Source organism: Myotis brandtii, unplaced genomic scaffold, assembly GCF_000412655.1.
Source record: "Myotis brandtii unplaced genomic scaffold, ASM41265v1 scaffold540, whole genome shotgun sequence".
In the NCBI taxonomy this organism is placed as follows: Eukaryota; Metazoa; Chordata; class Mammalia; order Chiroptera; family Vespertilionidae; genus Myotis; species Myotis brandtii.
In genome coordinates, this window is record NW_005369990.1 from 1,707,838 (window position 1) to 1,732,173 (window position 24,336).

Genomic DNA, 24,336 nt, shown 5'->3' on the forward strand with positions numbered 1-24,336 from the left:
AACCAGTATTATACGAAATGCTGAAAGGTATCCTTTAAGAGGAGGAAGAAGAAAAAGGTAAAGATACAAATTGTGAACAACAAACATGCATCTATCAACAAGTGAATCTAAGAATCAAGTGAATAAATAATCTGATGTACAGAATGAACTGGTGATTATAATGAATCAGGGACATAGAAAGGGAATGGACTGACTATTCTTGGGGGGGAAAGGGGAATGGGAGATGCGGGAAGAAACTGGACAAAAATCGTGCACCTATGGATGAGGACAGAGGGTGGGGAGTGAGGGCGGAGGGTGGGGCGGGAACTGGGAGGAGGGGAGTGCATTTATCATTCTTCTAAATTTAACTTTGCACAATTAATAAAAAAAAAATAAAGAACAATGGTAATCATGTCACTTTCCTGATCAAAAACTTTTCAGGGTTTCCCTCTTACCTCCAGATTCACCTCCTGTATTCCTCCCCACCCTTCCCACTACCACTATCCCCTTACTCCCCTCAATTTGGGTAAAGTGACCACCTTTCATTCTCTAGACAGGCTGTTTAAAAATGGTCTCTTTTTGCCTTAGCTGGTTTGGCTCAGTGGCTAGAGTGTCAGCCTGCAGACTGAAGGGTCCAGGTTCAATTACAGTCAAGGTCACATGCCTGGGTTTCGGGCTCAATCCCCAGTGGTGGTGGTGGTGGGAGGTGCATGCAGGAGGCAGCTGATTAATGATTCTCTCATCATTGATGTTTCTATCTCTCTCTCCCTCTACCTACCTCTCTGAAATCAATAAAAATATATTTAAAAATAAAATGAAAATGGTCTTTTTTTCTTGGTGATGTTACTATCTTATGTTCCTAAGCACTGTTTAGTGTTTCTAGGCTCAAGAAGGCTGTAATGTGCCTTATAGAGAAAATACAAGTTTTTAAAATGTGTTAAACAAGCATCATTCACTCTGATAGTTATAGTTAGAGGTTATAGTGCTGTTGGTCATGGATGCAATATTAATGAGTCAACAATATATACTAAATAAGGCATCTTTAAACAGAAGCACACAAAAAATAAGGTTATATAGTGGTAGGTTGATGAAAATGTGACCAGAGGCTTATAGAAACCTAGCCCTGTATTTTCCCTATGAACAATGGTTTGGTATTTGCTAATTCAGTGTTCACGGTGACTTTATACAGCATAACTGCTGCAAATAACAATAATCAACTATATTTACTTGTTTGTAAGGACTCACAGAAAGAATAAAAACCGAGTGAGGGCAGACACTTCGCTTATGCTGGAACAATGCCTGGCACTTAATAAGTTCTCAATAAATATTTGTTGAATGAATGAATGAATGAATGAGTTAGAAGACACTTTGCCTAGACCTTAGAAGAGGGGGAAAATTGCATCTTTATTTTTATTATTCTGAAATTAAACAGTTCCTTCAATCATAAGTACAGGCAACAAATCACAGTAACACTAACAGTGTTTGTGACAGTCACAGTAGAAGTCACTGGTATTTTTAAATCACAGTACAGTTGTAGGTACTTGAAATATAATTTCACATTCACCAGGACTTCAAATTATAGTTGATACTTTGTCCACTAACAAATATCATTATTTTTCATGTGTTCATAAAGAAACATTTGACACCAACATTTTAATAATTGTATCTGAGAATAATTAATTTCCTTTGAAATCCTGTGGTTTTTTATTTCTGCATTGAAAGAATTAAAGCATTCTGAGAAAATCTCCATCAGCCTCCCCAGACTAAGTCCATGGCACAGAAAAGTTTAAGACCCCTGGTCCACCTTCAGGTCAAGGCCACATTCAGGTAACACGTCCAGGGCCATGAAGGTACTTAGACACAGAACTAGTGTCCACACCCACATCTGCGTACAAGCGTCACCAGAGTGGGCCTCTTCATTCTGAGGGCTCCTCCACAAAGACTCTCCTCTGTGCATCCCCTCTCACACCGGAGGAGCACTGGTGGAAAGTTTCCAGTGAATTCCATAAAGCGTGTGGAGCGCTGACCACGTGCAGAACCTGCTCACAGGAGCTGGACGACACTGCTCTTCCACGTATGGCCTGAAAACTTACTGGCCAGCGATGAGAAAAGTATAGAAATCGAGAGTAGGGGTGTAGAGACTGTTATAGCAACATGAACCTAGCAATAATGGAACTAAGGCTTATATTTTTATATGTCGTTGGTTTGTAAATTTCATTTTATTTTACAAAATCATCAGTCTGCAATGGATTGGAAATTTACAAAAGTAAAAACTAAACAAAAAAATGCTGGTCTTTCCTTCATACAGAGTTTGCGAATCACCATCGTGGGAGGACACAGTGGACAAAGAGTGGGGAAGGAGGCTTGGATACAGCTGGGCAAATGCTCTGAAAGACACGAATAAAATGCTGGACACGGAAGCACATCAGACTAGCAGAAATGGGGAAGGCAGAGGGAGGAGGAGGCATTTGAGCTGTGCTTTGCCCGATGCCTATGGGTGGAGAGGATACCTTTCAGGGTGTTCCAGGAGATGCACTCAGCGAGGCTAAGGCAAGGACGGTAGCATCCAAGGTGCGTCAGAGAAGGCTGTCATCAGGCACGCAGGGCGAATGTCTGCGGTGAGTGAGGACAGGAGATGGTGGGAAGCATCCTGGACGGGCTAGTGACCTTGGAAACATGCTGAGGACGTGGGGCTTTTTCTGGAGGCCAGGAAGAACTGTGGACCTATTTTGAGTAGGGAATTAAATGATAACATTTGAGTTTTAAATGGTAATAATTGTTGAGCCAACTCAATTTTAAAAATTCTCAAGCACTGGCTTGCAGAGGAGAGAGTTTCGCTCTCCCATCAGAATGTGCAAATACACGAAGATTGATTTCCATGCCTGGATGAGCACGTGCAAGGCTGTGCATGAAGGAGCAGTGCTCTGGAAAACCAATGTGCCTCTTTTCTCCTCTCTTCTCCTTTCCCTTCTTCTTGCCTCTCTTTTCTCTTCTCCGTCTATTACTAAGCACTTCCCAATAGTACCTCCTGTGATGATGACAATGGCCTGTATCTATCTGCACTGTCCGCCACCAGCCACATGTGGTCACTGAGCCTTTGAAGTATGGATACTGGCTGAGAAACTGAATTTTAAATTTTATTTAATTGTAATTAATTTAAATTTAAAAGGCCACATTTTGGCTCTTGGGTACCATATTGGATAATACAGTAACTAACTTTCTCTACAACAAAAACAGAGAAGAAAAATGTAGATGCCAAGGTGGGTTGTTCTGGAACGTTTCGTTAATGAGAGCAGTCAGAAGAGAGGGAAGGTGGAAACGAGTCCTCTGCTTTTAACCCAAATGTGTATGTTTTATTTTTTTTTAAATATATTTTATTGATTTTTTTACAGAGAGGAAGGGAGAGGGATAGAGAGTTAGAAACATCAATGAGAGAGAAACATCGATCAGCTGCCTCCTGCACCACCCCCTACTGGGGATGTGCCTGCAACTAAGGTACGTGCCCTTGACTGGAATCGAACCTGGGACCTTTCAGTTAGTGCTCAAATGTATATGTTTTAATCTATTTGTGTCCAGTGGGTCTCTTGGAAAGAGTCCTGGAAGCCACGAGCTTGGGGTTCTCACCTGATATTGATGTGTGACCTTAGACAGGTCACTGCCAGGGAAGGACAAGAACTAACGTGCACTGAGAAAAGTACTGGGCATGGGGTGGGGCAGCATTTTTACAGATCACCGCACTTGAATGTTCACAGCAAACCTGTGAAATAGTGTTTTTCTTCCGATGGCACAGGTGAGGAAAAGGAGGGTTGGAGAGGGAAGCGGTTTGTCCAAGTCTCCCAGGTAGTGAGGTGGAGAGAAGGTATTTAGTTGTCAGAGCCAGTTCTAAGGTCAGAGCTCTTTCCACTGCACCCCCGTGCTTCCCTAAACTCCCCGCATCGCCAAAGAGACAGGACCTGGACCCTCGTGCTGTGTACCCTCCGAACGAAGATGAAGAGGACCCTGAAGAGTGGACGAGGCACAGGTGCTGAGTGTGCTCGGGGAGGGAGGGAGGTGATTTTTTCTGAGAGTGCAGACCAGGCACAGTGCTCTGAGGTGGTTCTGCACTCTCACTGACATTGAAAATACTTAAAAGTTTCCATTTAGAAATGCCCGAGGCCAGGCCTGTTTCAATCATGTAAAAGCCAATATCAGCTTGGAAAGGTTATCACAGCCTTTCCAATTCCAGTCAACATTAAAAATGCAAATGTTTGCTATTTAAATACAGCCTTGGCCACCAGCGTCAGGACATAAGGTAAACCACAGCGGGCAGCCTTCCCCACCAAGGGCTCGCTTGTCTCCGCGGGAAGGAAGCGGAGGTTGTGCGGAAAGTCTGAGTCATACCAGGCTGATAGAGCCGCTTCCAGCCCCATGGAGGTCTGGGTCCTCAGAAGTTGTCCAGCTTCGATCACTGAATCAGACAGCCATTCAATGGGGCAGGGAAGCTGTTAGTTTTCTTTGCCCTTGTTTTCCCAGTACCTAGCCCATTGCCAGATTCATGGTAAGAGCTCAAGGGTATTTTTGAATAAATAAATTCATTCCTTCATCGTATTTTTTAAAAAAGATATCCTATCATATCCCAGCACTGTGCTAGGCTGATAAATAGATACAGAAGCAGGCCATTTTGGGAAATCAACTCAAGTAATTTACCACCTAGGAAGGATGAGAAGATGTGCAAATAAACAATCTATAATAATAAAAGTGTAATATGCTAATTAGCCCGGACAGCCGAACAACCTTCCAGACGTAATTCCTGACGTCCTTCTGCACGAAGCTGCTGTGGCAGGGGTGAGGCAGAGGCTGTTAGGGGCGATCAGGCAGGCAAGCAGAGTGGTTAGGGGCAATCAGGCAGGCAGGAAGAGTGGTTAGGGACGATCAGGCAGGCAAGCAGGCAAGCGGTTAGGAGCCAGCGGTCCTGGATTGCGAGAGGGATGTCCGACTGCCAGTTTAGGCCCTATCCCAGGATTGGGCCTAACCTGGCAGTTGGACATCCCCCGAGGGGTCTGGGATTGCAAGAGGGTGCAGGCTGGGCTGAGGGCCTCCCCCCCATGCATGAATTTTGTGCACCAGGCCTCTAGTAATAACATAAAATAGTTAACCTTACCATAAGTATGAATTCTGGAGTCTGTTAACAAAAGGTGCTTGAAGACGTGCCAGATGAAGGCTGCTTGTGTGGTCGGACATGGGGGTTCTGGATGATCTCAGAGTAACTGGGCAGTGAGATCAGCAGTGGCAGCTTCTTGGACAAGGTGCCAAGAACCATTCCCGGGGTGGGCTCGGGTGCTTGGTAGTCTCCTCCACTCAGACTGCAGGCTTCGTCGGGGCTGGGCTGTGTCTTACTCAGCTCTGCACCCCAATACTCCACATGGGGCCTGACACAGAGTAGGAAACAACATATGCTGAATAAATGAATGAATAAATAAATACAAGTTAGGAATCCATGATAAATCATAATAACAAGAAGCATTTATTGAGCATTTGCATGGAACACACATTTGATAAACATCTTCTTAACTAATTATAACAGTGAATAAATGAATACAAGTTAGGAATCCATGAGAAATCCATAATAACAAGAAACATTCATTGAGCATTTGCATGGAACAAACATTTGATAAACATCTTCTTAACTAATTATAACAGTCAGCACGCAGCCAGGAGACAGAAACCACATCAGTTGCGTGAACAGTGGGAATTTAATGAAAAGGATTGTTAACTAGGTGTAAGGTTGTTAACTAGGCAACTGAAAGGGTAAAATGAGAACTAAAAGCTAAAACAGAGATAACAGCTGTAGAAATTAGCTATCCCCCTAGGGATGAAAGACCACAGGGGGAAAGTTAGAATTATTAAAATTTAGAGGCTTCGTGGAGGGGCCCCATGAGCTGAAACTCAGACCACTTAGGAGGGGGCACTGCTGGGCTGGTGCTAACGTCTCTGATGGGAAGTGATGAAGCTAATTCTGTGTTGCAAAACTGCAAACTGGCTTCAGCTATGCTGTGGGGAGGACTAGCTGCTGCCAGGGGAAAAGGTATTGCTGGGATGCTGTAGCTACCCAACAAACTCCTCTTCATCCTTCAAGACCTAGTTCAGGTGTCACCTCCCCTGAGAGCCTTCCTGGTCTCTTCCTTCAGATACGAAGCCCACAGGAAGAAGCAAGTCTGCTCTTCCCCCTCCAGCCCTGCAGCTCCCTCTAGCACCCCAACTGGTAGAATTCAAGAGGGGGCCAGCAGGCTGAGCAGAAATGTGATTTGCAGAGACCCAGCCCCATCAACACAAAGCAGAGTACAGACGGGTTTGGAACTGAGCTACCGTGACATCATTACTGGTACAGGAATCTTCCCATCATTGCTGTGATGTAGGTACTATTACACCCATTATACAGATGACAAAACCTACTGTCTAGAGAAGGCAAGGTGATTTGCCTAATAAGTTGATTGTGGCAGTGCCCAGATTTGAAGCCAGGTCCATTTGCTCTTAATGGCAATACTATAACAAGTTTTCTTCACATTTTTATGTCAAGGAGGTGTCAGGGGATAGAACAGATTTGAAGTCCCAGTGGTGTTTGGTTGGTAGCTGGGGATGAGATGGGGTTGGGCATTCAGGTATCAGCAGTAAGAGCAGGGTAGCAGACGTGGGGCAGTCCTGACAAATGTCTCCCAATGTGTCACTTTCATCTCTCACTTTACTATCCTTTAAGAACATTGAGATCTTTATTCATTGATCAAAAATTAGCCACCCACAGCTGATCTATGATTCTCTCTCAACATAGATGTTTCTATCTTTCTCTCCCTCTCCCTTCCTCTCTGAAATCAATAAAAATATTTTTTAAAAAATAGCCATCCAACAAACTAGTCTCCATCCATCAAGACCCAGCTCAGATGTCACTTCTCCTGAGAAGCCTTCCTGACCTCTACAGAGCCAGTTGTGCCTCCACGGTGCTCCCACAGGACTTGGTGCAGACAACTGGATGGAGTTTACCTATCTATATACTATAATAGATTATGGGCTCCTTGAAGGCAGGTCTGGGTCCATCTAGTCTCTGCCTGGTACCCAATGTCTAATGATGATTATAAAGGCTTGTTTCTTCCAGAAGTGTGCTTCTGTGGGAGCACTGACAACTCCAGGGTCACATGTTTTCACTCATTCTCTACCTTTCATAAGTTCCTGGTACAAGTGGTGAAGACGTGGAAAATAACCCAAAAAGCCAAACCCCCTTCATCTATCACCTTTTCCAACCCATTCTTCTCACTTCAGTTGGATGCAAACATAATCATCTGAAGCCCCTGCTAACACCCTCCAAAGGCTTTACACTGCTCTTGGGATGATGACTAGCTCATCATCATTGTCACCCATGTCCTCTGACACCTGCTCCCTGCCCCTCGCCAGACTCCCCACACCCCACCCCCTTTCTGCCTCCTTCTACTCCACCCTCCCTGAACTTCTTCAATTTCCCGAACTCACCAAGCTCTTTGCATCTTGGTCTTTGCAGGTGGGTTTCCCTTACCCAGGACCCTCTTTTCTTGCTCCCTTGGTCCAAATCACTCCAACTTATCTTTTAGATCTCAGCTGCTGAGTCACTTCCTCCGGGAGGTTATTGCCAGGGTAACCTGATGCTCCCGAGCAGCCTGCTCCTGAACTGGAACGGATTGCATTTGCTCAGGACCAGGAGCTCTGTGTCAAGGGCTGTGTAAAACAGATTTTCATTAATTGACTAAAAACTTAAAAACAACAAAAAACTAGGAGAGGTGTCTCCACGTGATTTTGGAAGTCACAGGCTGCCCTAGATGTGGTGAAATGACTCTTTCCCAGGGCCAAGGGGCCCAGTGTGAGGACGACCACTGGGATGGGGACAGGGCTCTGGGCCTGGAGTTAGGAGATCAGGTTGGAGCCTCGGCGATTTGGGGGGCAGCCCATCTGTCGCTGTGTTGGATTCTTCATCTCTAAAACAGGGATAATAGGGGAGGAAAACAAATGCTTCCTCTACTCTCCTAGGTTCTGCAGCTGAGGCTCAGGAAATTAAACAGACAAAAGACAGATTAACAAGAGAAAAAACAGTTTATGAATCATGCAGTATGCAAACACACCCGAGAAACTCAGTGATGACGTTCCCCAAGGGGTGGTTAGAATTTGATGAGTAACTCAAAGGGGTGGTTAGAATTTGAGGTTTATATAGCATCTTAATGAAGAATAATCAATTTATACAATAGTGATAAGACAAAGAGGTTTAAGCTTTTAGGGACTGCAAACTGTGGGTAAGTAAATGTATTGGGAAACCAGTGGAAAATGGAAGTTATTTTAGTACAATCTAGAGTGCAATCTAAGAGTCTGGAGTTGTCTCAAGCAATTAAGATCTAAGAGTTGTCCTCCCGGGTCCTCCACTTCCTGGTACAGGAGAGGGAGATGCCTCTACAAATGGGAATTTATGTTCTGCTTTTAGGTAACTAGGGGGCAAGGGCGGAGAACTATTTTTGGTGTCTGATGTATGTATCTCAATGGTCTTCATCTCAAAAAAAAAAAAATCCTTATGCCAACGTGGCATATTCTAATCCCCTACAGTCTAAACCTGCTTGATTCTTCCCTACACACAGGGTGGAGATGAGATGGCGTGTGTGGAAACTCTGTGCAAACTGTGAAGTGCTGTACCAAGGTCAGGCGTAGCCATTCCCATGATCACCGTCTGCAGGAGGCAGTCCAGGCCCCATCTTGAGAGCTGTATTCACAGCAGACCAAACCCAGGTCTGAAGCCTTCCTCCTCCTCCCCCAGGGCCAAGTGGAGGCTTTTTTTTTTTCCCACCCTTGACAATCCCCTGGCCTCCCCTACCCCTCAGTGTCTTATGTCCCTTCAAGTGGAGGCTTTTTACAGAGAAGACACATCAAAGCCCCAGCTGTGGGTTTTTATAGTTCAATGTTGTACAAGCTGCCTTCTTGAGAGATAAAGAGTCTGGAGGAAACGTGGGAAAGCTAATCTAAACTTCCTGCTCCCCAGCCAGCACTCCCCATGCCTGACTCTTTTATGAGGAAGCCTACAGGCTGCTCCTGACTGTTTGCATCATTCATGACCCCCCTGACCACTGTTTCTCCTAGTCCTAGACACAGCTAATAAAAAGGGCCCAGTGCAGCCTGTCGTCCCAGGCCCCCAAGAGCGATCAATCAAAGAACAGAGCTTATTAAACTATCCAGCCAGAGAGATGGGTTGTTCCAAAAATTTTAAATCCCCCTGAAATTGACTCCTAAACAAGGCAAGAGACACCCATGGAATAAACATTGGTATTTAACCCGTTTTGCATCACTTAAGTCTTACATCAACTCTCCCCATTTTATGGATGAGTAACCTGGGGCTCAGAAAGGTTGTAGTTGGATGGACACATGCATGGATGTGTGGGCGAATAGGTGGGTGGGAGGGTGGTTGAGTGGAGGAGGGGATGGATAAAGAAGTTTCTTGCTAAGGTCAAGAGAAAGTCCTTGCATCTCTCCAGAAATGCAGAGCCATCACACATGTTTTCATACTGAAGCGCCTCACGGGAAAGGGCTTCGCCTGTCACTGGGCCTGTGCAAAACAAGGCCACGCTCTGGCAAAGCCGTTCCCTGGACATAAGAATATAGACGGGATCTTTCCATTTTTAGTTGCAGCTTTGGAGTCAGAAGAAGCGGAGTCTTGGCTCCACCGTTTCCTTACTGTGTAAACACCTCTGTGTTCAGTTTCTGCATTTGTAAAACGGAGAACTACCCAACTCATTTTTCCATCGTCAACACTGACCTATGAGGCAAAAACAAAAAATTAAAATCCCAAGCAACTCACCATCTTGTTGGAGAAGCTAAGACACAGATGAGTTTAATAACAATAACGAACAGGTTTGCCACATGCCATGCCCTCCCACGCACCTATTCACCCACGCATCCAAGCGTGCACCTGTGTCCATTATCTGGTTAACTGCTCATGGAAACCTCACATGATCAATCCCACTGTGACTCCCATTTAACAGGTGAGAAAACTGAGACCTGCAGTAACTGGTCCAAAGGCACACAGCTTATGAGGGAGCTGGGATTCCAATGAATGCAGCCTGGCTCCTGAAAATGTGCTCTTCCGTATCACCTCAAGTGTATGCCACCTGTTCCCAGATGACCTTTAAGGGCCCAGCTGATGTTCCTTATAAAATACTGGCGGCCAGAGGTGTGGTGCCCTAAGGCCACTGCTGCCTGAGCCCAATCTCTTCCCCCATTCCTCTCCCTACATCCCTTCCCCTGTTTCTACTTCTCATGGCACACCAAGACTAGGCAGAGAGGCGTACAGAGAGGAGACCAGTGTAAACTGAAGGGCCCATCTTCCTCCCTGCCCACCAGCTTCCCCACCAGCTCTAGGGCAGGGGTACTGGTCCCATGGTATTCTCTACCCCAAAGACCATCCTCCTGCTGATCCCGGGAGTCAGCGCCCATGACAGCCACCACATGGGGCTGCTGGGCTTTGACACATGGAGGGATCTGACTTTAGTCCTCAGGCTCATAATAACATCTCTGTCCATAGAGCTCTTGCCAGGGACCGGAATAGCTCAGGTGCTTTAGGTATATTCTCTCTTTCAGTTTAATCCCCGTGACATCCCCGTGAGGCAAGGAGATGCCACATGGCCAGTTCAGACAGGCTGTCTGACCTCAAAGCCCTGCTGCATGTCAGCTTGCTGCTTAGTCTCGCCCTCTTCCCTCTTCATACCCTCCCGCATAACCCCTGCCCCCAACTAGGAACTGAGCCTGCACAACCCAGGCACGTGCCCTGCCCTGGAATAGAACCGTGACCTCCTGATTCACAGGTCGATGCTCAGCCACTGAGCCACGCTGGCCAGGCCCAAGTAGTGTGGAAAGCTGGTTCTGACTCTTGGCTTTGTCAGGCTGGGGAGAGTCAGCGGGTGGTTCTCCGTTCTGGGCCACCTCCACCACCGAGCGTCAGCCTCGGGGTGGGCTGAGGCTGATAACCTGAAAGACCAAGGAGTCTCCCCGGAACGATCTCACCCCAGGTAACCAAATGGAGGCCCACGCAGAGTCAGCCCTGCTGCCTCCCCTTCACTTGACCCAGCCTGTCAGTGCCCCCCAACGGGCTCTTGTGCCTGGGTCCTAGAGAAAGTGGCCTGCATGTATGAACTGAAAATGCAGATTCATTCAAGCCATCGGAGGCCAGAGCATAGAGATCCCTTTTGATAGTAGGTAACAAACAGAGAAGAATCCCCCCCCCCCCCACCTCTTGCTCCTTAGATCACTTGGCTGTGTTGAGGGCATGGCAGAAGCAACACTGGGGCCTGGGGACACGTGACAGGTGCAGAAATGCAAGTGCCAGAGGGGATGGGACCAGCAGTGTGTGGCAGAAACAGAAGACCACAGGTCACAGGTCACCTGGAGCAGCCAGGACTCGACTAGTTGCTCACAGGGGAATCACTGCTGGGAGCTCCCAGGGAGAGGCATTTTGGTTTGGGGAGCAGATTCAGGGAGGACAGGGCCATGCTGGAGTGAGAGAGAGTGTGCTTACTGTAAGTTACTGTAAGTTAGCATTCCTAGCAGCCACAACCCTTATTTATACATGCTCCAAAAGGCCGAGCTCCTGCCTCAGGGCCAGTGGGGGGTTTTAGAGTTCAGTAAAATGCTGGCCATTGTTCTTTCTAACAGAGACAATTCAACCAAGGGCCCTGGCTGCAGGGGGAAGGGACATTCCTCAGCCGGGGCTGTCCCACTCCCGGCTGCCCAGTCCAGCAGGGAAAGTCATCTGAGCCAACTCGGGCCAGCGACAACCTGCGACCTATGGCCCAGCGCAGAAGGGAGCCAGGCCAACTGGACTCCCGTCGCAGGAATGGGAACCGAGAAATGCCGGAGGCCGCAGGACTGCATTGGAAGGTTGTCCACAGGAAAGACCAAGCTTCGTGTGAGGAGGAGAGACCCAGGGGAAGCCGAGCACTGGTTAGTGGAAGGTGTGCCACGGGAAGTGAGCCTGGAGATGACTGAGAAAGGCAGTGACAGGGGTGGAAACCACGTGGCCCATGACACCCAGAAGCACCCGGGGCACCTTCGGTCCCTGCTCCAGCCCATGCACCTCATTCCCTTTCTCCGGAGGTGATGAGAAGCGCTCTGCTTCTCAGAAAACCAGACGACAGAACAGGAGGTGAACTCCCTGCCGGACTGGGGGAGGTTCGGGGTTTCAGGAAACCCAAGCTCCAGTCCATGGTGGCTTTGCAGGTTACAACAGGGACACTGAAGGACTGTGTGAGCAAGGCAGGGAGTCTGCACGTGACGATCAGCTGCCTCTCAACCACGTCCGAGATGACATAAGAGGAAGCTGACTTTGAAGGCCTCCCACACCTGACTTGAGCCTCAGGAAGGCAGGCAAAACTGTGCAGTAGTTACCCAGGCCCGGGAGCCAGACGGCCTTGATCCCCAGCTTCTGACTGTGGGACCTTGAAGGGGAAATGTACTCTTCTAAGTCTCAGTTTCCACCTCTCTAAAATGGGACTAGAACCTCCTCCTCAGGGTGTTGGGGATGCTGTGGGAGTGGGGGAGGTCAGGGGGCTGTGGGGTCTCGGGTAAACCCTCTTCTTTAGCTACTGTCATGTGTATAAACTCCTCCATGAAGGGCAAGCGGTAGAATTAAAGGTCGAAGAATCCCCTGTAGAACTTCCGACCTGCAATGCCCAGCGTAGGCCTGTCCCGTGACAGGAGCACACCCCTTCTTTTCGTCACCCTCCCCCTCGGGGCTCGGTGGGGAAAGAGGCTTTTAGAGTCACCCGGCCACAGACAGGCCTTCCTTGGCCAGACTTATTAATAGGAGCCTGTCTGTTTCTGTCTGAAAATAGCCTTAGAAAGTTATTTCAAATGAGCTTCCGGGTGGGTGGTCAGATCGCTTTTTATTATCTTCCTCTCAGGAGAATTGAAGAACTCTCATATTTTCCTGTTTCATTTATAGCAAAACAGTCATAACAGGAAGATCCATGGCTCTGAGTAACTTCCTGAGGCAAGGATGCCCAGGATCTCTGAGGGGTCTCGCAGTCAAGCGCCGCCCCACTCACCTCCCACCACGCCCTTCACAGTGGCCTTGGCAGACAGTCATTTGCCAGGCACAGGGGCCTCCTGCCTAGAGGAGGGTCACGGGACCTGGGAGGCCAGGACGTGACTTAAAACAAGGCCCTTACCGCTGGCCTAATGGGCTTTTGGCCTCTGTTTTGAATGTTTTATTAGAGTCCCTGCCTAAAACAATGACCTTGTAACAAAAACTCCCTTCCCCAGCTTCAAATACTAGACACAGCCTGCCCCCACCATCTCATTTCCTCCTGTATTTCTTACTTATTCCAGTCCCAAACCCTAGTCAGCCATTACACCCTCCATCACCTTCCATGCACCGTGAATACCCCGAACCTCACAGAAGGTTCTCATCATCTTTTGTCTAAACAGAAGTCTTCACTTCCTCTGTAGCCCTTCAGGCCCATACCCTACATCTCTGAAACAGGAATGGCTGCATTGTCCTGGCTCTTTGTTGTCACTTCCACACCACGGCTTGTCCACACTCATATCTTTCTTTGAGCCACGTGCCATCCAACCTCTCACCTCCTTAGCACTGAATACTGTCCAATGTTCATTCACTGAATCAGTCATGGCCTGGCTCTTGGTCTTTCCTTCCAGCTCAAGCCCCGTGTCACCCTAAGAGATTCCAATGCCCAGACAGATAACTGATTGGACTATTATTTCTTAGATCTCCTTAACTCCTAGGGACTTCACCTCTACTTGACTGCAACTACCACTCCCAGACCCCACCCTGGATCTTGTCATGGATCCAAGACTGGGTCGTCTAGACTCCAGTAACGTTCTTTTAAAAAAGAAAAAAAAAGGTGTTTTTTAAAAATTTTTTATTGATTTCAGAGAGGAAAGGAGAGAGAGAGAGAGAGAGAGAGAGAGAGAGAGAGAGAGAAACATAAATGATGCGAGAGAATTACTGATTGGCTGCCTCTTGCACGCCCCACACTGGGGATCGAGCCCTCAACCTGAGCATGTGCCCTGACCGTGAATTGAACCATGACCTCTTGGGTCTTAGGTTGACACTCTACCACTGAGCCATGCAGGCTGGGCAGGTAACTTTCTTTATGGTTATATTCTCCCATCCTTTGAGCTATCTCATAACCTCATACCCATGACACCTGCATGCTGAGCCCCAAGAGAGCCCAGCCTATTGGTCCTTTCATTTTCTTCAGTCTGTCAGTCCTCCTGGATGAAAGTCCAGACCCTGTAAGTGATCATGTGACCTGAACCCACACCAGTACTGCCATTTCCCTTGCACTACTATCCTGCGAAGCCTTCCTCCCCCAACAAATTGCAGTTACTATTTTTCCAGTCTCAGTGGAGACCATTAAAACCCAACTCTTCCACCTGTGCCCCGCACTTCCCTTGCTGACCTTCCTGTCATAACCTTTTTTTCTCTGTTTGAGCTTTCCCACTCCTCCGATGTTTTCCTCTTGTTCTATAATCTGTCCAGTCTAGTCCACCTGACACGAACCCTCCTAAGCCCTCTTCTATCACCCTCCAATTTCTTTTTTATATATATATATATATTTTATTGCTTAAATTATTACAAAGAGTATTACATGTTTCTCCTTTTTTTCCCCTGCCCTTGACAATCCCCTGGCCTCCCTTACCCCCCCCCCCGCAGTGTCTTATGTCCATTGGTTATGCTTATATGCATGCATACAAGTCCTTTGGTTGATCTCTTACCCCCCCGTCTGCCCCCCCACCCTTCCCGGCCTTCCTGCTGTAGTTTGACAGTCTGTTCGAGGAAACTCTGCCTCTGTATCTATTATTGTTCAAAAGTTTATAATGGTCTCTATTATCCATGAATGAGTCACCCTCCAATTTCACTGTCCCCCCTATAGTCTATTCATATGTCATGTCACTTCCTTCCTCACTTCCTACTTGTTCCCCAAACCACTGCATTCTGATCTCTGACCACTCCATGGAAACTGCTTTCCCTAAAGTCATTGTTCTAGGTACTATTACTGTGTTAAAATTTGCAGGTTACCCCAAAATTTGGTGGCATAAAACAACCACTTTATTATGTTCATGCATTCTGAAGGCCAGGAAATTAGATTGGTCACATAGTATAGCTTGTCTCTGCTCCATGCTGTCTGCTAATAAGAGACCTGTTCATGGCCTTTCTATGTGGCTTGGCTTCCTCACAGCATGGCAGCCTCGGGGTGATCTGGTTTCTTACATGGCATGCTCTAGTATTCCAGGAACCAAGATGGAAAAGGCACTGCCTTTTATGACTCAGAAGTCATTATGACTTTTATAACCTTAGAAGTCCCATGGCACCATTTTCACCATAATTCATTAGTCAAAGTGGTCACAAGCCCACCCAGAATCAAGGGCAGAGAGTATAGACCCCATTTCTCAATGGGATGGTGGTGAGATCACATTGTAGAAGAGCATGTGGGGTGGGAAATATTTTTGCGGTCATCTTTGAAAAATACAATCTGCCACAATCTTCAATGATCTTCCAGTTACTGAATCCAATGGATGTTGAATTTTACAAATGTTACAAATGAGAAGATTAAGAATCAGGGAGGTTATTTCCCCAGGTTACACAGCTGTCATGTACTTATTCTTTCATGTGTTAATTAAACACTTATTGAGTACAACCACATTCTAGGAACTGGAATGATAAAGCTTGTAAGACATGGTCCCTGGTCTCTTTCATGGGAGAGATAGGCCAGTAAACAGATTACTATAAGGTGTGATAAATGCTGTGATTATGGGGAACATTGGGTATAACAGGAGCAACAAATTCCAACCTGGGTTGGGAGGGGGGTGAAGGTGGGGGTTGTATTAGTTACCTATTGCTTTGAAACATATTACTCTAAACATTAGCTGCCTACAACACAAGCATGTATTAACTCACAGTTTCTGTGGGTCAGAAATCTGGGTATAGCTTAGTGGCACCTTTGGCTCAAGGTCTCACAAGGCTGCCATCCAAGTGCCATCTAGCACTGCAGTCATCTCAATGCTTGACTTGGAGAGTTTTCACCCTGAAGCACTCTCCCTTGGCAGTTGGCAGACCTCTGGTCCTCATTGGTTGTTGGCCAGAAACACGAGTTCCTTGCCACGTGGGCCTCTCCATAGGGCTACTCACAACAAGGCCCCTTTCTTCTCTCAGAGCAAGGGTTCTGAGAGAAAGGGAGTGGGGGAAGGAAAGAAGAGAGCGAACCCAAGAGGGAAGAAGCTACAGTCTTTTTGTAACCTAATTTCATAAGTGTCCTCCCATCACTTTTGCCATATTCTATTTGTTAGAGTAAATCACTAGATCCAGCCCACACTCAAAGGAAGGGCATTGAACAGGGCATAATACCAGGAGGAGGGGGCTCACTGGGGGCCCATCTCAGAGACTTTCTATCAGAGGAGTAAGGTGATATCTGAACTAGAGTCAGAAGGAGTTAGCTAGGTGAAGGGTTATGTAAGACTGTCCTGGGCAGAGGATGAAACATGTGACATGACCTGGAATTAAGAGAGAAAGAGCCCAAGCTGGAGGAAGTGCATGTTCAGGAAGGTTAGACTGTATGCTGCCATTTATATAAAGACTAGAGGCCCGGTGCATGAAAATTCATGCACTGGAGTGGGGGGTCCCTCAGCCCGGCCTGCCCCCTCTCACAGTCTGGGAGCCCTCAGGGGCAGGAGGCGACCCGGCGACCAAGAGAAGGCGACGCCCCATCACACCTCTGCTGCTGCCACCATCTTTGAGGGTATGGCAGTCAACTAGCATATTCCCTCCTTATTGGCTGTGGGCGCTGCCATCTTTGCAACGGCATGAGGGTCAATTAGCATATTCCCTCTTTATTAGATAGGATTAGAATGTACGTTGTTGTTGAGATGTTTCACTACTAATTCTGTGCCTCCCAGCTTAATGTCAAATTCTTTGCTTAATATGCTATTGTCTATGCTATAATTTAACCAAGTTTTAAATACTTAATGAATAGTGAATATTTCACATATACAACAAAGTTTCATTATATACAAAATATAAATTAAATTTATCATCTTCTTTCCTCTTTACAAAATCTCAAAAGGCTCAGAATGATTTTCCAGTAGAGCACATTTATAAATCATCACAAATGTGAAAAGTGTGACCAAAATTTCCCATTATCAATGGGTAGAGATGACCTGACACTTTGGAATGTATTTAATTTTAAAATAAAAATTTACGTTAAACTATAAGACACAAAGAAGTGCACAAATAAAGTAAAATTTAATGAAGTTTTACAAAGCAACATAGTCTTGTAAATAAACCCAGATTTAAAAATCGAACTTTGTTATCCCCCAAAACCCCCTTGTGTCACCTCCTAGTCACTCTTTTCTTTCCAAAGATACCCACTATCCTGATTTCTATCATTACAGAAATAGTTATTTCTGTGTTTGAACTGTATTGAATGGAATCATACAGTCTATACTTTTTGTATTTGGTACTCTTTCATTTTTGTGAAATTCATCCATGTTTATCATGTAGCAGTAGTTGGTTAATTTTCACTACTGTATAGTATTCTGTTGTATGACTAAACCACAGTTTATTTACTCATTCTACACTGGACATAAATTTAAAATGTTTTCAGTTTGGGGAAATTGTGAATAGTACTGCTATAACAATTCATGATTATGTCCTATGGTGTACATATGTGCACATTTTTATTGGATCTATGCTAAGAAATGGAGTTGCTGGATCATGAGTATATGTATATTCAACTTTAGTAGATACTGGCAGTTTTCTAAGGTGGTTGTACCAATTTATACTCCAGGAGCAATGTTTACAAGTTTTGTTTGCTTTATATTCTTGCCAATACTTTATATTATTAACATTTTTGCTATGAGCTGTTCTGGAGTGTGCAGTGATACCTTATTGAGGCTAAATTGAGTTTCTTTAATAATGTTGAGCACTTTTTCATACGATTGACCTTTTAAGTATCTTCTCTTGTGAAGTGTTTGTTTAAACTTTTGGCCATTTCTCTTTTGGATTGTTTTATAGCTATTGCTTTGCAGACAATTCTTTATATATTGTGTTAGTTTCCTAGTAAAGCCATTACAAAGCACCACAAACTGGATAGCTTAAATAACAGATATGTATAGTTTCACAGTTATGGAGGCTAGAAGTACAAGATCATGGTGTTGTTGGAATTGGTTCCTTCTGAGGTCTGTGAGAGAAAATCTGTTCCATGCTTTTCTCTAGCTTCAGGTGGCTTGCTGGCAATCTTTGGTACTCCTTAGCTTGTAGATCTCCGCCTTTATCTTCACATGGTAAATTTCCCCTTTGATGAGGACACCAGTCATATTAGATTGGGGCCCACACTATTCCAGAAGGACCTCATCTGCAATGACTCTATTTCCAAATGAGGTCACATTCTAAGGTACTAGGTGTTAGGACTTCAACCTATAAATTTGGGGATGGAGGGACACAATTCAACTGCTAACATATAAATTTTGAAAACCTCTCTGTGATTTGCTGTTATACTCTCTTCATGGTTTTTATTACTCTCTCCCCTTGAATCTAGGCTTGCCCTGCGACTACTTAAGCAATAAATCATGTTGAAAGTGATGCTATACCAGTTCTGGGCCTACTCTTCCCTCTAACTAACCAGCCATTTGAAAGAGCCATCTTGAATGTTCCAGCTTAAATTAGCTTTAGATGACTCAGCCCCAACCAGCGTTGGGTGGAGCCACAGATCTGCTCAGCTGACTTCAGTCAAACCACAGAATCATAAGAGAGAATAAAATGGTTGTTGTCTATGTCAATAAGTTTTGATAAACAGAAGTTCTCAATTTTAATATCTTCCAAATATATCAATGTTTTTCTTTAGAGTTAGTGCTTTTGGTGTCTTGTTTAAGAAATATTTGCTTCTTTATAGGACATGTGTATTCTCTTATGTTACAGTCTAGAAGTTTATTGATTAGCTTTCACATTTTAATCTACATTATCTAATTGATTTTTGTGTATAACATACTGTAGTGGGAGCATAATCTTTTTGAATATAATAATAATAACTCTTTTGAGTTTAGAATTAAGTGTGTAGTATAAAACACCAAGATAGTAATTTAAAACTGAAAGAAAACTTAAAAGCTTCATCATTATTTTAGCTGTCTGCTCTCCGTCACTCCCAACAGATGTCAGGATAATGGAGATTTAGTTGTTTGTTCATTCATCAAACATTTATTGAGAACCGGAATTTACATTTATGTGCCAGATTCTGAACTAGCTGCTGAAATACATAAAACGATATAGGGCTCTCTTCATGTAATCATAATCTTGTGGAAGAAATAGGCAATAACACATAATTTAACACAGAGATGTTTTGAGAGTAGAGACCAGGAACTCCTAACAGTCTGGGGATTAGGGGTTGATCAGAGAGAAGTGATGTTTGTGGAAGTAATGTTTCAGCTGAAATTCATAGGATGAGTATTAATTATCTAAACAAAGAATTGAAAGGAGGAAAATTCCAGGCAGAAGAATACATAGCATGTGCCGAGAACTCTAGGCAGGGAAGAACCCAGTGAGTTAGAGGAACTAAGAGGAGTCTCATGTGGCTAGAGGAGAAAGCATATGGAGGACACAAGAGGAGACTGCAAAGGTAGTAAGGGGCTAGTCTTTCAAGTCTTCTTAAAAGCATCCAGCCTTTATTGGAGCAATGCAATGCTTTTGAGAAATTTTAAGGAGGTGAATGGCATGATCATAATTGTGTTTTTTTGGAGATCACTGAGGCCGTCTTGTAATATAAGGTAGAACATGATCAGTGTCTGATATAGGCTTCAAAATGACACCATGGCTGCAAGGATGAAGGAACTCCATTGTCTGGGGCATTAAAAAGGCTTTAATGCAGGAGCTACAACTGCACAGCAGAATCATTCAGACATGGGAAGACTCTGTGTGTGTGTGTGTGTGTGTGTGTGTTGGGAGGCAGAGAAGAAAGAATCCAGATGTGGACAGCAGCCTGCACTTAGTCACAAAGCAAGATAAGCATGGGACATGTTTGGAGAATGGTGAACAGTCCAATCTGGCTGGAGGATCGTGGGAGATAAACCTGGAAGGATGGGTTGTGAATGTGAAGGGCCCAGAAGGCATGTTCAGATATGTATATGCACAGCTGATCCTCATATGTGTGGATTCTGTGTTTGCAAATTCACTGACTGGCTAACATTTATTTGTAACCCCAAACCAATATTTGCAGCACTTTTGCAGTCATTCACAGACATGCAGAGTGGTGAAAGCTTTGAGTCACCTGACATGCACATTCTCAGCTGATGTTGAACAAGGTGACCAACCCTCGGCCTTCTTGTTTTAGTTCTCATGATGTAAACAAGTGTCCTTTTGACAGTCTTTTTAGTGGTACTGTTTTGTCTTTTTTGTGCTTTTTTTGTAGGCAATTTCACTGTTTAAAATAGCACTGAAGTATAGTTTTGAAGTGCTACCTAGCGTACCTAAGCACAAGGAGGCTGTGATGTGCCTTATGGAGAAAATATATGTGGTAGAAGATAACATTTCTCAGGTGTGAGTTATAGCATTGTTGGCCATTAGTGCACTGCTAATGAATCAACAATATATAGCGTGTCCCCAAAAAATGCATACACACTTTAACAGCTGATAACTCCCTTAATTTTCACTCCTTTTCAGGTTTAACTGAATTGAAATCATGGGTGAAACCAGACTAAACTTTGGACAAAGAAAATTTATCCTAAAGTGACACTAGACTTTTTTAATGGAGATACATAATATATATAAAGTTTTCAGTACAAAACCAGCAACGGTGACAAATTGAGAGCACACAAATACTGAACAAAATGATTCTTGATGTTTGTGATTCCATTGCTTCACATTATCAGCAGTGCCTGGACCAGAATGGTCATAAGTTTGAAAACAGGCCTTGAAAAAAATATATTCATTTCTGTTGATTCTTTAAAAAATAATTTTTTAATGTTTTTATTGATTTTTAGAGAGGAAGAGAGACGAAGTGAAAGACAGAAACATCAGTGAGAGAGAAATATTGATTGGCTGCCTCCTTCATACCCATTACTGGGGATTAGGCCCACAAACCGGGCATGTGCCCTGACTGGCAATCGAACCAGTGACCTCTTGGTTCATGGATCGACGCTCAACCACTGAGCCGCACTAACTGGGTGATTCTTTTAAATTTTGAAAATTAACTGTATGTTAACTTTATAATCATTCAAAGTGTGTATACATTTTTTTGGGAAACCCTATATATTAAAAGTATAATATATAGTCTTTAAACAAAACCATAAAGCAAGGCTATGTATTGATCAGTTGATGAAAAAGTGCCCAGAAGCTTATAGGAACTTAACCCTGCATTTCCCCTGGGAACAGTAGTTCAATATTAGCAATTTCAGTATTTGTAGCCACTTTATAGAACTACCATGAATAATGAAAATCAAATGTATTTTTGCACACAATTTCCCCCCCTGAGAGTTGACTGTTAAACATTACCAGCATACCGTAGCCGGTTTGGCTCAATGGATAGAGCACTGGCCTACAGACTGAAGAGTCCTGGGTTTGATTCAAGGCAAAGGCTTATGCCCAGGTTGCGGGCTCGATCCCTAGTAGGGGGCATGAAAGAGGCAGCCGATCAATGATTCTCTCTCATCATTGATGTTTCTATCTCTCTCTCCTTCTCCCTTCCTCTCTGAAATATATATACATAAAACAACATTACCAGCACACCATTGACTGAGGTAGACCCCACAGGAGCTCACTATGGAGGTATCAACTAACCACAGTGCTTACAGCTTGGCAGTACTTTCTTGAAGCAGAATCTGAGTGACATAGCTCCATGTTGGCCACAATTTCCGGGCCTCAGTTAGAAACGGTTTAGTCTTTGGAGTCACCAAGACCTAAGTGTGACTCCTACCTCCCCATGTACTAGTTGTGAGGCCTCAGGCAAGTGACACAGCACCTCATCATCCTTGGCAGGAGAACCACCATTTTAGTTTTATTGTGACTCCTGATGAGGTCATGTATGTAAAATGTTCAGCTCAGAGCTTGGCACATAGATGGTAGATGGTGAATTCTTGTTAACTCCTCCTATACCCCAAACTTCCGTGAAGGGCTGGGGAAGGAGGGACTCATTCTTTGCCTGCAGCTCGGTCCTCTGCTTACAAGCTTCAGGCTACAGCAGTGTTGTGTCTGGTCGTTCTAAATCAGCTTTGCAGACTCACTCTGTCTGAAAGGCCCATGCTGGTCCTGCAGTAGACATACCCAAACCTGAGATTCTAGAAAACCTGCTGCCTGCAAAGGCCCCTATTCCTACGACCACCCAAGGAGTCTACTTTCCAGCCTAATTCTTGCTGACTTTCCTGTTATGACAGGAAAAATAAGCAGTGCTCTAGCTGATGTCTCTGTCTGTGGCTTCTGGTTTGAGGAGGGGAGTTGGGGGCTACGAGCAGGTGTATTTGCTTAGTCCGTTATTCCTGTTTCCTGATTCCCTGCTCTGGGACTCAGAAGCCTGGGCTGCCCCAGTTCCAAGCTTGCTTCCTCTGACTCAGCTTTACCCTCATGACACAGCTTCATTCTGAGTCATCAGGCCAAGCTTTCGAGGACAGCAGCTGGCACTCTGGCTTCATCTTCCCAGGAAAGGTGCTCTGTCACACCTCAGAGCCACCTCATGCCTAACTTGGCTCACAACACCCAGAAAGCAAGGAATAAAGTCTTAATGAGATCAGAGAATGCAGAGGGAAGGTGCCAGGACCAGGAGTTGGAATGCCTGGGTTTCGGTTCTAGCTCTGGTTGGCTTGTGTGACCTTGGGCTAGTCATTAGAACCTCCTGAATTGGGGTTTCCTCTCCCAGAAAATGGAAATAGTCATCTCTGCTGGGCCCATCCCACCGGGGTGTTGGGAGGCCCAAGTTAAATAGTGTAAAGTACCCTGATTTCCAGGGTCACAAACCCCTGCTCCACGAACTGGATCTGTTCATAAATTCATTTGGCTTGAACAACATTGACCTAGATATCAAGTACTTAACATTTTCTAACGTGAGTTATCAACAAATTGAGACTTCACTTAAATATCTGAATTTACAGCTTCTCTTAAAAGTGGGAACATCCAACTATATTAATTCCTTGCCCTGAATATCTAAAATGAACTAGAACTGAATTGCAGCAGCCACTTCACTTGGGCAGGAGCCTGGAGCTGCCCACAAGGTCATGGAAGTCCCCATTGCTCCCTGCTCTTCCCAATATTGGGGCCAAGTCTCTGTTGCAGTTTATTATTGCTCTGGGGCTGTTATTTTGCTTTTAGAAGAGCCTGGTGGAAGTGAGGTCATTGTAATGACCATGTGTCCATCAACACGGGAAAATGAAAGTCCTGCAAGTGTCCCTTGCCCCAAATTATCTCCTCCTTCAGAGTGTCAGTGTCAAAAATGAACCCCCTCTGGTTAAGCTTACCCTATGCCAAAGGGCCCTTTGAAAGGTACACACGGTGGGCCAGAGTTGGGATCTGGGTCCCCCAGGCTACCCTGTACCCCTCTCATATCTGTCTGTCCGAATCTGTAAAATGGGGCAATATCAGCTCTTTTCTTTTAAGTTTATATTGTCTGGCACTTACTGATCTTATCATAATTCAAGGTTATAGCTACATTCTATCCCTCTCTTGTCTGTTTGTCTACGTCTGTAAAATGGGGCAATATCAACTCTTTTCTTTTAAGTTTATATTGTGCACAACGTCTGGCACTTACTGATCTTATCATAATTCAAGGTTATTAATCTTAATGAAAATCTTTTGAACTGATAAAAAGTCTTTCGGGGACGGTGTGAAGTGAAAGATTTAGGATTCCTGAGTGGGGCTAGCGCCGTGAGTGGGAAGGAAAAAAGCAAATGGATAAAGGCATGACTTAGGAGAGAGAGAAGTTGCCTTTCCCCCACTCCCACCCTCACTCTTCCACCTCCCGCTGGCGAGTACCTCAGCCCACCCAGCTCTGGTTCATGATCTAGGCTGGGTTCTAGTGCCCGCTCGGCCAGTCATCGCCTAGTGTGACATACAAATGCCCCACGAACTGTTGTGGCAAAGATGAACTGAGATAAACGTATGTGAAAGCACTTTGGGAAATCAGAAAGGCGCTATACACAGATCAGTTCTCAGGTCTCTTTTCAGAAAGTTTCTCTTCCAAACTGTCCAAAGGCGTCTTGAGTTTGTCACAGCTAAGACCCTCCCCTCGACTTCCAAGTGCTGCCCCTTCCTACACACCGAAGCCCGCGCGCGTCAGTCTTTTTTTCTCCTGGCGAAGGCGGGGACTCGGTGGTGCTGGGCCGGCGACGCGG

The 24,336-nt window shown here is 45.1% G+C and overlaps 1 long non-coding RNA gene across 2 annotated transcripts; it reads right to left on the reverse strand.

The window, feature by feature from the left end:
• Window positions 1–1,358: 1,358 nt before the first annotated feature.
• On the reverse strand, window positions 1,359–7,575 carry LOC106728133. Of its 2 annotated transcripts, none has more exons than XR_001364388.1 (3): window positions 7,477–7,575; window positions 5,115–5,387; window positions 1,359–2,592 (listed from the first exon to the last, which is right to left on the reverse strand). It is a non-coding gene; the product is annotated as an uncharacterized LOC106728133 (long non-coding RNA). The 2 variants fall into 2 exon arrangements; XR_001364387.1 differs by having other exon boundaries at window positions 5,115–5,414.
• Window positions 7,576–24,336: the final 16,761 nt, after the last annotated feature.